The sequence below is a fragment of the Protopterus annectens genome, chromosome 7.part0 (genome assembly GCF_019279795.1).
Source record: "Protopterus annectens isolate FY-2018-M chromosome 7.part0, PAN1.0, whole genome shotgun sequence".
In the NCBI taxonomy this organism is placed as follows: Eukaryota; Metazoa; Chordata; order Ceratodontiformes; family Protopteridae; genus Protopterus; species Protopterus annectens.
The window spans coordinates 567,573,341-567,586,006 of NC_056739.1; positions in this window are offsets into that span (position 1 = coordinate 567,573,341).

The following is a 12,666-nucleotide window of genomic DNA, read 5'->3' on the forward strand; positions in this document are numbered from 1 at the left end:
AAATTCTGGGTGAGGCTGTAAAGGATGGATGAGAGCAGAGGAAGAACTGCTGAGTAGGGCAAGGAAATGGAAGGCAAGAGTGCAATGGACAGAAAGTGGACAGAGGGGCAGGCAGAAAGTACAGTTGTGTACACTTACCATAAATGTAGATGTTAAGAGTGTCTTCACTGTTGCAGTCATCATTGTAGGGTTCTTCCTGCCGGCAGGCAGCCCTCGGTCGGCCAGAATCCCAAAGTCTGGGTCCGTCATCAGCTGTGTACTCACCCCTGACGTCAGTGCGCCAGGGGTACAAAGCTTCCAGCAGACGCCATGTTCTCCAGTTTTTCTTGCCCCAGATGTCAGGTGCCCAAAAGTAAAGGCTAAAAGTAAAACAAAAAAGTAACATACAACAAACCCCATACCCTGTAGCAAATACACCTCAGAAGAAGGGTGAAGCAGGGAACCACACCAATAAAAGTATAAGAGGGGACAGGAGGGTGGGTAGCAGACTGCAACAGTGAAGACACTCGAACATCTACATTTATGGTAAGTGTACACAACTGTATTATGTTCATTGTGTTTCACTGTTGCAGTCATCACTGTAGGGTTGAATTCCAAAGCTGAGATAAAGGTGGTGGTTATTGAGTAGAAGGGGCAGCTAGAAGGCCTTGTAAGACTGCAGAAGCAAAAAGCCTGCCCTAGACTTAGAATAATGAGGAGATTATAAGTGCTTAGAGAAAGTATGCACTGAACTCCAGGTGCAGCTTCAAAATATCTTTGGTAGGGACTCCCCTGAGAAAGGCAGCTGAAGTAGCAGCAGCTCTGGTAGAGTGTGTCCTAATTTTTCCTGGGATTTGCTTTCCATGATGAGAGTAACAAAATCTGATTCCATGAGCAATCCATTTAGAAATGGTCTGTTTGAAATAGCTTTGCCTTGGGAATTTGCTGCATAAGAAAAACAGTTGTTTTGTTTCCTGATATCCTTGGTTCTGTCCAGGTAAGCGAAGCTGCCTGTGCACGTCAAAGAATGCAAGATCCTCTTCCCCTTATTTTGTGGATTAGGGAAAAAAAGTTGGCAGGTGAATAGTTTGGTTTAAAGCCACTTTAGAAACCACTTTAGGCATGAAAGTAGGATTAGTCCTCAAAGAAACCCAGTCTTGATGAAAAATAATGTAAGGTTCCACAGCCATGAGCACTTGTAACTCCGAGACTCTCCTGGCTGAAGTTAAAGCCAGTAGGATAACAGTCTTCCATGATAAATACTTTATATCAGGATGTGGCAGCAGGCTCAAAAGGAGGCAGAGTAAGTTTTTCCAGGACATAATTGTGGTCCCAGGCAGGAATGGGTGGAGTCCTAGCGGGCCTTAAATTCTTTGCTCCTCAGGTATTGTTTCAGAAGTGGATGTGAAAAAATTGGAGGATCTGTATTATAATGTGCAGAGATAAGCGGAGGCATGTATTTTTATGGAGGAAAAAGATAAACCCTTATGCAACATATCTGTTAGGTAATGTAAAATCAATGGACTATTTGGAATGTGAGGATCTGATTCCTGAGCATGTATCCAGGTGCAGGTTTTCTTTACAAGAAAGGAGTACTCTTTTATCTCCAAAGTAATGATATGTGGTGCACTTACATTACAATGTTTATAACTCACCACCTCAAATGGGAGGATAGAGCACCATGGGAGAAATGCAAACAGGGGGGCCCCCAATTGAAATCTCTTTGCCTCTCGCTTCTCCACTTTCCACCTAATGGTCATTCCTGTCGGATTACTGTCCTTTGGCATGCATTCTTGAGGACTACAAAAATGAACAACCTTTGGTGACTGCATTTTCACTATAAACTGGAGAAAATGAAGTTCTATAAATATATGCTGAGTGTATAACAAATACAAAAAAATTAAGCCCACATTTGGTCAGTCTTGAGAAAAGAATTTGTATAGAGCTCAGCATCTTGCTTCCAGGCTTCCAGTGGATGTGTTAAAAATCCCAAGCATTTGTGGGGCAAACCAATTGGACCACACAAACAAAGTTAATGTTAATGTAATCCCCATCATCTCGCCGTAATTCTTTTGCTGGATGGGTTTGGAGCAGATTTCTACAATGCGATTCGCCCATACTAAAAGCTTCTGAGAGCTTCTACCGCCTCGAGGGCTAACCTCATTCCCATGGTGTACCTCACTGCAATTCCCCTAGATCTCTGCTTTGCTGCTAAGGCTTCGAGAAGTTGTCTCCTTACTGGCTCGTTGGCCAAGTAGAAGATTTTTGATAAATCTTATTATTTCGCCCTTTTTCTTCTACACTCTCTACCTTTTAATAGTTGTTGGTTACCTGTGTGTGATTAAGTTGTTGGAGTGACTGGATCCCCATTCCACTTTTAGGATTGTAAATGCCCATTTTAGAGGACCAGAAGGTTCGTTTTAAATTAGGAGGGCCTTTCCTCCCAGAGTGCTAGTCCTTCTTCCTTAAAAAAAAAAAAAACCTTTTCTCCCTTCATAACTTGTTGTTGGTACATGTTAGTGCTATTGTTATTAAAAATTGTTGTTAGCCTTGTTTTCTGTCAAAGCATGTCCAAAGAGAAAGATAGAGAAACATAAGGAACACCACGCTTTGGGGTTCAAGAAATGTATACGTAAGTTCACAAATAATGTCATTGACTGGACAGTCACATTATGCTGTGTGTGTACTGGTTCTGGGAGAGTAGCTCCTATTACAGAAGAACCCTGTACTCTTTGCCATGCCTTCAGTACAACAGGGTTCTTAATGAAAAGGAAACGTGAAATTAATAGACAGGGGTCTTATGACTAGTTCCCTTCCAGGAACACTCTGGAATTTGTTCAGACAGCTTTCAAACTGTAAGAGAAAATCTTTTGGTTCCAGCATCGGAGAGCGTCTAAAAGCTCCTGCAGTGACGGAGCCAAGGAGTTCTGGGTCTCCCATTCTGTTTAAGGTCTTGGTGCCGTCGTGAGTTTCTTCCAGTGCTGAGGCAACCTTCAGTATAGCAGAGACATCTCAAGCACCAATCCAGTCTTTGTTTCACAGACGCTGAGGTCTCCGCCTATTTTAGAGAGGAGAGGAGATCTCCTTCTGAGCTCCACCTGCCTTCCAGGACACCCTCAGATGAGGACATCGGGTGAAGAGGCTGCTCCTAGTGGACCTGTGCTCTGGTCAAAAAGTTGGGCTCTTCTGGGACCCAAAGGCTTTGAGTCGCCCCATTTACAGACTACCGCTCCTCCTCTGACTGTTTCAAGCCTCAGACCCAAAACACTTCTCGGTTCTTTCCAGGCTGGATCCTTTGGTTCCGCTAGCACTTCCTAGTTTCCTGTGAATAGATAACCTCCTATCCCTCAGAGGTGCAGTCCTGAGCCAAGTGGATCTGGGAGCCGACGCCTTCCGAATCGACCACTTGAGAGTGGAGTAGTCACCATGGCTTCTCTCTTCAGAACTGGCCTCCCTTTCAATGCTCGCCCCGAACTGAGCTTGGTTCCCACATCTGCTTCTCGAACCTGTCCTCTCTGCTCGGAGCTGACCTTCCATCTCCCTCGAACGTGGAGGTCATCTTCGGAATGGGGTGGCAAGGCTCAGCGCTTGAAATAGGAGAAAGCTTTGGTCCAGTGCCAAAGTCCTGCCTTTGGACCCGATGCGCGCGCCCACCAGTAGCAACCTCTTCTACCCCGCCACCCCCAGCCGTAGGGAACTAGAGACCCAAGCAAGTAGCCCCCCACTGGAGTGTGTCCCCTCCTCTGAGACCCCCAGATTATCCCACTGGAGAGCTTCCCCGAACAGACTTTTGTAAGAGGGAAGCACATTGACTCACCCGGAAGTCTGTCATTGCCAGCTCAGACACTGATTTGGCTGGAGCTTCGAAGGGTCCCCAGATCCCCCTCTGAGGATTGGTCTCCCTTCTGGACATCCTTCAAATCCCAGGACAGATGCGATCCTGGCCTTCCTGGTATCTATTCTTTTTCCATGAAGGAGCTGCATCTGCTACCATTAGAGTTCTCAGCTAGCCGTCATCTCTTACCTATCGGCGTTAAGTTAAGTTATGCTTAAAACTTTTTGAAAGGAGTCCTTCTCAGACCTCCAATCAGGTAAAATCCACCCGGAGCTCCTGGAATCTAAAGTCCTAGTTCTTTAGCACTTTTAATTTCTCCACCTTTTGAACCCTCTCTCTTCATCGGATTCTGAAATTCTTGGTCTTGGCAGACATTATTCTTTTGTAGTGACTATAACGCTATACTAGGAGAGTTTCTGAATCATAAGCCCTCACCTATTCGACCCTCCTTACATTGTTTTCCAGTAAGGATAGAGTCTCCACTTTAGAACTAATCCTTCCCTTTCTTCCTAAGGTGCATGTCTGTAGAGCATAATCTCAACACAACTATCGAATCCACCAGTTTTCCTCCCAAATCATACTAACAAATCCAGAATAAAGACTGACAAAAAATGATGTTCGGTTGGAGAATTCCTAGGTTTTACCTGCACAGGACTAAAGAATTTTTGAAAAATCAGACCAACTATTTGTTTCCTTTCTGATAAAAAATAAAGGATTAGCCTGTTTCTAAGGGTCACCTTGTCTAAATGGTTACCAGACTGTATATTTTCCCTTTGTTGACAAAGCCGCTGGCAAAACAAATTACCAGCCAAAGTAAAAGGCCATTCAACCAGAGCAGTATCTACTTCTTATGTGCCTTTTTTGATCTAAACTCCCAATTCGGATGTACCATTTCCAGTGGTGCAGCTACTCTTTGGGCAAGTTCTACCTGCCATACCTTGTCACTTATTACAAATTGGATTTGGCCTCCGGAACAGGCCATCCCTTGGGTTCACTCCGTGCTGGAAGAGTCTCTTCGCTTGAGCCACCCGTGATAAAGGCAGTGCTAGGCACACCAGCCCCATCCAGCAAGAATAATGGCAAGTAGATAGGACTACATAACATAAAGAAGAAGTTGCGTAATTTACCATATAACGCTCCATGTTTGTAGTCCATCTTGACTACATTCTTTGAGGCCCCCACCCTCCATCCCCTCTTCCTGTTTTCTGGAGGAACTGGTGGACTTCCTACCCTATGCTGTCTAACCTGGTTGTAGTTGTCCCATGGCCCACCTTGGCATGGATAAGAGCCACAGAAAGTATTCTCTGTTTGTATGGGTACAAGTTATTGACAGTTGCTGACTATTATTGTACCTTTTTACTTTCTTTGCAAAACAAGATCTGGGGAATTGCCGTGAGGTACTCATGTGGGATAGGCTAGCCTCGGTTTTTGAGCCAGTAAAGCTCTTGAGTTTCTTTTTTAGCATTGGCTCTGAACCCATCCAGCAAATAATGTAGGTGTGCAGAGATGGACTATAAACATGGAACGCTATGGTGGGTACACATAACTTCTTTTAATAGGTGCAAAATAGAATACAGTCAATGATAAAACGTGGTACATATTTGATTTTGATTACAAAAACGTGCTTTGCAAAAGTTAAAACAAGAAAATGTAGTACAGAGAAGTGAAAAAGCGTGCCATTAATATGGAAAAGTAATAATATAACATTTGCTAGAATAATTAATCACACAATATGTTTCATTTTTACAAACTTATTTGGTACAATCTAGTAATTTGTAGAAAATATACACACACACATATGCAAGCCCCGCTCCCTCAGACAGTTGGCTGCATTCTTTAAACACCAATGTAAACTAAAACCAAGGCAGGCAGAAAGTGACTTCTGGATAAATGTCAGTGTCTGAAAGCGGTGGCACCTCCAAACACCTACTGGGATAGAAACCTAATTGATGCTTTGGCCATGCCAGACTGATATCTCTAATTATCATCTGAAAAAAAGGGAATAAGGGAGATGGAGTTGACAGTGCATCATCATAGCGTGGAAGCCAAAAGAAAGTTAAAAAACAGCCTTGTGTTTGGGGGCACAGGTAACTGGATGTGCCATTAAAACAAGTGAGATAAAAAGCACAGGCACTTCTAACAGCAATATCCATAATACTAGCAGCAAAAGACCTGATAAGTGCGGTATACACCAGGACAGCTGTGGGAAGCCATGATTACAGAGAATTTGGTTAAAAAGTAGCTAGTTCTTTATCACTAAGATTTCTCTTTAGCTTCAGAGTTCCATGAAATTACACAGAGATGAAAAAAGGACAAGAAGCAAGACAGAATTTCTGTACATTAGTTCGGTTACTCAACCAACGGGATCCATGCGTGGTCAAGACAGATCCACAAAATCTCAAGCTTCCTAAGGTACAGCCAGTTAGCTACAGGCAAAAAAAAAAATAGCACTGTTAAGACTAGGATAAAAACATTCTACTGATCATTTTAGTTAATCAAAACAAGCTTTGGACTGGCTAATAACAATTTTCAGCCATCAGCCCAGGCCACAGAGGAAAAGGTTAATGAAAAATGTAATATCTGTAACATCATTAAAGCAGTGTGGCAGCATGTTCACACACACAAGCTTTGTGGACAATTACAGTTCAGTAACACAAAGGAGGTACATATTACACTCCAGTTAGTGCAAGCTGCCATTTGGTAAACTTATAAGCAAACAAGCTGCAACATCTGGTAGTATGTATTGGGTAAAAAGAATAAAACATAACTTTGTGATAGATTCTCAAAAAAAAAAGAGGGCAGGGATAAATATTAAATTTGAGAATGGTAAAGTTAGTCAAAAAAGGCAGGTCACCACAGGTGAACACACTTATTACATGAGAGGGCCTCACAAAAGTCTGCTTTGAGCAGTGTAAGATATTTCAAGGAACATGGATCTGAATGGAACTGATGAAAGGATTCAATATATAACTTGTGTAGCCAGGAAAGACTCAAGAAAGGAGTATAAATCTTTAAAGTCAAATACCATTACTGGCCACATATAAAGCTATTCACTCTCAAGACATGCAAATCTGTGTGTAATCTTTACAGCCTTTTAATAGCTACTTTGTTTACAAGGGGAAAATCATTTGTTTTCTAATTTATTTTATTTTACATTTGTTAAACAGGCAAAACACACTGGTTCTAGGAACCCTTTCTCATGAAATCCACCCAGACCAAAAAGGCAAATGTAATATTAATACTGATTTTTAAAATATATAGACACAATGAGGAAAACAAAACTCCTAACAGCTAAGTAGTTAATATAAATGACCATATCTGATTGCACTTAAGTAAGTCTTTCATGTTAACGATAGTACACTACCTGCACTGAACCAAGCAAGTCCGGCTATTAAAAGATTAGCATTATAAATCACGGCAAAACTCAGTAAATTAATCTAAGAAACAAAAATCCTCAAAATATTACATACAAGAACAACATTAGTCACCATAGCAGTCCAAGTACATTAATGTAACCAAGTAAAACATGGAACAGGCCATTAAATACCTGTTACAAATACTCTTTATCAAAATCTGGTATCCATATTATGAGGCATAGATGCAGTTAGCATGAGGGACCTTGCAAGATATAAAAAGGCACAGGTAACACAGGTTAGTAGAACAGGAAAGATGTTTAATACACAAGTGGTTAATGGTAGTGAAAGATGTACACAACAGAAAGGTGTGGAAACATGAGTTAAGAAACAGGTTAAGGAGCATAAAAGAGGCAGGTAAAGGAATCAGGGCTGCCATAAGAGTGCACGAGAGACGGAATAGATTTTTGAAGATGCTGAAACATGGTTTCAACATTCCTTGTTAGAATATAAGCAAGGTTCCCCTAATTACCTGTAATTAAAGTTATTCTAATATACACATTGTTATTTCTATTTTCTGTATGTATATAAGTATATATGTATATCTATAAGTAGGTGTTAGCTCCTTTCCAAAGTTCATAAATGGAGTATGAAAATACCACAAAAGTCCTTATTTGTGTGCAAGTCTACAAAGGTTCCTCACTTGTTTAGATGTCCTTCTCAAAGAGTAGCAGGAGTATCAACACCTGTAAAACACAACTCTGTTCACAGCACCCCACACAATCAACGGGCATTTAAAACACCAAAACCTGCTGAATTTAAAGTAAATAAAGAAAAATCCTTCCGTAGTCTTGTCATACAGCGAGGAAATAAAAGTGCACAGTGTATAGTGTCAACCATGCACTGTTACACAAATCTTCCTTCCCTGTAAGCGGAAAAAAAAAATGCTTGAACTACAATTTCTCACTATCACATCGAAACCTCCACGGAGATGCATCTGTCACATACATTTCTAAATTGTTGAGGTCTCAGCATTAGCACTGGTTTCAGTTCAGAGAACATCTGTTGAAAACAGCGCACTTCCGGAACTTAGGGCTCACCCATGCACATGCAGATTACAAACATGTTAAACAAGTGCACAATGTTCCTTGTGAAGTATGAAGTTGTGGTTGTGACAACGCAAAATGCAAGGGTGTGTTTCCACTATCCTAGCTACAATTAGTCACTAGATTCTACCCTTCCACATACATGTCACAAGAGCTTTTCAAACAAGCATCCAGAAGCTTTAAGCCAAGAATGACCAGAGCAGTACAGGATGATACAGAAACATAGGATAAGTCAACAGGGCTTACTTTTAATAAATAAAATTAAGAAACTTCCATCAACACGAGTGTAACCTTCTATAGACTGTCAAAAAAGGTGATAGTTTATAAAGCATTTTTGCAAGGGAATCTATACATACTAACCCCAAGGCTGCTGCATCTCAGAGTAAAGGGAATTCTTAGCAATACTGCTATCTTAAAGTGCATACAAATGACATTACTCAATTTTGCCACTGCATTTTCAACTGCCAATCACTATATATTTTTTTACATTTATTCCTCGGACCCTTCTGAAATCGGGGCTTGGGGCTTTTTGTATTTGTAGCCAAAATGTTTAAAACTTCCACAGAGCACCAGAGTTCTGTATTTTTCGGCCAACCAATCGATATAGGTTCAATAGGATAAACCCAAGGCAGGCAAACTAAGGATAAAAACTGCCAACCATCCAGAGGATCTAAATGAATTGTTCGCCTGGTCTAATACCAAAAATTCATGAAGAGCTAAACAAATGGCTGCAAATGTGAATTTTTTTTTTTACATTTCACAACAAAAGCAGCCTGTGATATTATGGGAAGGGAGATTTGGGGAATGTTTCTGTGACCTTAAACTAGATTAAAAGCAATATAAGAAAAATAAATGGAAGGACAAACTGCAGGAATATTAGCTGGACAAGGCATAAGTCAAAGTACACAAATATGCAAGCTGCTCTTACAGAAAAAGTAATTTACATAAATATTGCAAAATCGTGTTTCTGATAAAACAACTGAAGGTGGAAGGCTGCATTTTTAAACCATGGAATTCTGAAGTAAATTACATAGAATCAAAATGGTACTTGTCTGGCTAGGTTTAGCAGGATTAATAACTTGCTCTCCAATTTATTAGTACCAAAACAATACAACTGATCCTAAAGATTTTATTAAATTATCACCTATCCCCATAGGGATACTTAGAATATTCAGTTGAGACAACTCTGTGAGAGAAGCAGAACACAAACAGAACTGGCCATTTAGAAATGAAAAAGTCTGGTCAATATAAAGTGATGTAAAGAGATGTCGGATTACATCATGCTTGAATAACAAAACAGATGCTCTTGAAAGGGACAAAACCTATAAAAGTGCCTTTTTCTTTATCAATGCTTGGTAAAGCAGCAAAAAGGAAGACAACACAAAGGGCCCACAGTGCTGAAGTAATAAACAAGGGAAACAGTATCAAGGTCAAAGTTTCCATACAACATGCACAAAATAGTGATAAATAAGAAAGTGATGTTGCTGCTGTTTTTGAAACACTACATGTGCAGTTTGTAAAAAAAATGGTCAACATCCAGAGTACAAATTAAACTATTATATATTGTGAAGGGCACTAGATAAAGCCATCTATGACCTAACCTAAAACATATGAACCTACTTAAAAAATATACGAACCTACAGAAGTGTAAAAACAGTTCAGGGGAGAAAACCTTATCAGATGATGTATCAAATGTTAAGGCTGAAAATAACTAATGAAATAAGCACGGAGACTTGCAACGTTACAAAGCACAAGCTGATGACCTGACAATGTGCAGCAAAGTGTGGTTTCATAAACTAGCTCTGCAGACCTAGAGGTAATATGAAATTAGGTACATTAACACTTGCAGCGTTTGTCAGAAGATTATAAAGATGTCGTCATGAAAAAATAGGCAGAGTAATATAATAGAGCCTTAAGCTCGAACAGAATCCAACACTTGCAATTCTGAAAACAAGAATTTATTCTCAATCTCACAGGGGTGTATGAACTGGATGACCTATCTCAAACATGAAGGCAATGTCAAGGGGGCCAAAGTGAATGGGAAACCCCGTGTACTAGTGTTAAAGGAAGATTAATTAGGAGAAAGTGTAATAAGGTTAATAGAATGAGGAAGCACTGCAAGACGCACAAAAAATGTAAAGAAGGTGAAATTAGATGAATAGAACACAAGCAGTGTGCTCACACTACCTCCTCAGAGATGAAACTGCTAGGCACAATGCCTTTATTCAACGGCTGTGTCTCATGTTCATTTACCAGTACCCCTTGCCAAGGCCAGATGAAAATTTCTGCTGCCATAGCAGATGGAAAGCATTTTAAAGAAACAGTTAGGAGATGCATACTTAACAGTTAGAAGTGAAAAAAAAATCCAAACTTCTTAACAGCATCTACAAAATCATTTGTTAACATTAACTAACACTTATTGTGAATTACTTCAGCATTTGTCGTGCCTAGACATTACAGGGCATTCCAGGAAAGTTGTATAATAGGGACATGTAAAACAACACGTGCCACATGAAAAATGTACTTGAAATTTTAACACCTATGCCTTTTGAGCAAATGCAATATGAAGGGCATCTCTTCCAAAGACAAGCATGCCCTATGATTTTAAACCAGACAAGAATGGACTGAACAAAAGAAAATTATAATGCAGTCATCAGTGCACTCAAAAGTGGTGGCGCAGGTTTGATACATACGTTTCATCGGTATTACAGGCAACTAACCAGATAATTCAGAAAGACAAAGTGGAGAGTCAAACCATTCTGAAGCTGTTTTCCACAAAACAACTGACCCAATCACATTCAGGCAAATGCTAATGCAAACCTGTCCGCCAAGCAGTTAACATTTGAGGTTTCCATCAGTGCTTAGGAGGCATCTCTTCAGGAAACATGGTACAGTCACGTACGAAGATTCCATGTCACAATCTCTGAATTCAGCACAGCCCAACTATGCACCAACAGATACATGAACAAACTTCAAAACAGAGGCTCTTATACTCGAGTCCACAGCATTACAGCCACCATCTACACAGCTGACCCACTCGTCCTGTACTTTTAATCACATGGTTGCAGTCATCTTGAGACATCTTTGCAATCTGCCAGTGGCTCTGTAGCAATGTGCCATACCATCTGTGAAATACAACTACCCCTTAACACTATTCTTTATTCATTTGACTCCTTTTCTTACAACTCTACCATTACACCTGCTACCCAAAATGAAACCATGCTGTGCTCAAATCATATTCCTCCATTTTCCTCATCTAGTATACCCACATAAAGCTAGGTCTCTCCTTGAATCAGTTGTTTCCATTCTCCTCACCTTTTTAATAAAATCTGAGAAAATACATAATGTAGAATTAACCTTCCATCAATTCTGTTATGAATGCTTTCTCCCACTTTAAGCTTCCATCTAGATTATGGCCACCAGAATTGGAGAATAGTATGCAGGGCTTCAGATGCAGGCTTACCAATGCCCTCCTGTATGATGTGAGGATAACATCAGGATCTCTGGAATCAACTCACTTCTCTATTTACAGAATCCCACACGTGGTTAGCTTTCATCACTGCCCTTTCATATCTCATGGTCTGAATCGGCTTGGAAAAGAGAATGATCACAGCCGTGATCCTATTTATTTATTTATTTTTATTTTACAGTTGTTAACTGGGAAAGTCTGACTTGGAACAAAGCCAATTTTCAGTGGAGGCCCAGGGAGAAAAGCTCCAGATGCATATCTTTGTCTATTCCATTTTGCATCTCCACAGGACCACCCCTCCACACATTTTCCTTAGATCCTCTCCCCAACAAAATTCACAACTCTCTTTTATTCTTCTTCATCTTTGCATTAACTCCTAGCTACCACCAATCTGTTCACAATGCAAACCACAACCGAATGTGGTGAATTATCACTGCTCCAATTTTGGTGTTACCAGAGAAGACTGTGATCCTTTTTCACCATCCCCAGGTGTCACATGATGAACATGAAAACAAGAGAGGCCCTACACAGAAATCTACTGCAGTTCACTACTTACAGGCTTTTCTTTGTACACTTTCCTGCAAGGTACAATATTTACTCACCACAGTGATCCCCACTACCCTTTTCTGCCAAGTACTGTGATTTTTAACTTCAAAGACTGCTGAAGTCCACCATATATTCAGGGTTCTCTATCTGCAACAACAGTCATTCACAGATTCTGCTGAAGTCAGACAAGGACTCTGCTGCATGCAGTCAGATACAACATGCAGAGATCGCATGTACCATACAAATGCAGCTGTTACCTTCAATTTTCACCTACAGAAGAAATCCATTTAAGATCGTAATCAACTTGTACTAAACAATTCTACTGTTACAAGCAGTGTTGGGTGTGGTGTAGCTTCCTCACTGTAACATAGCTCAATA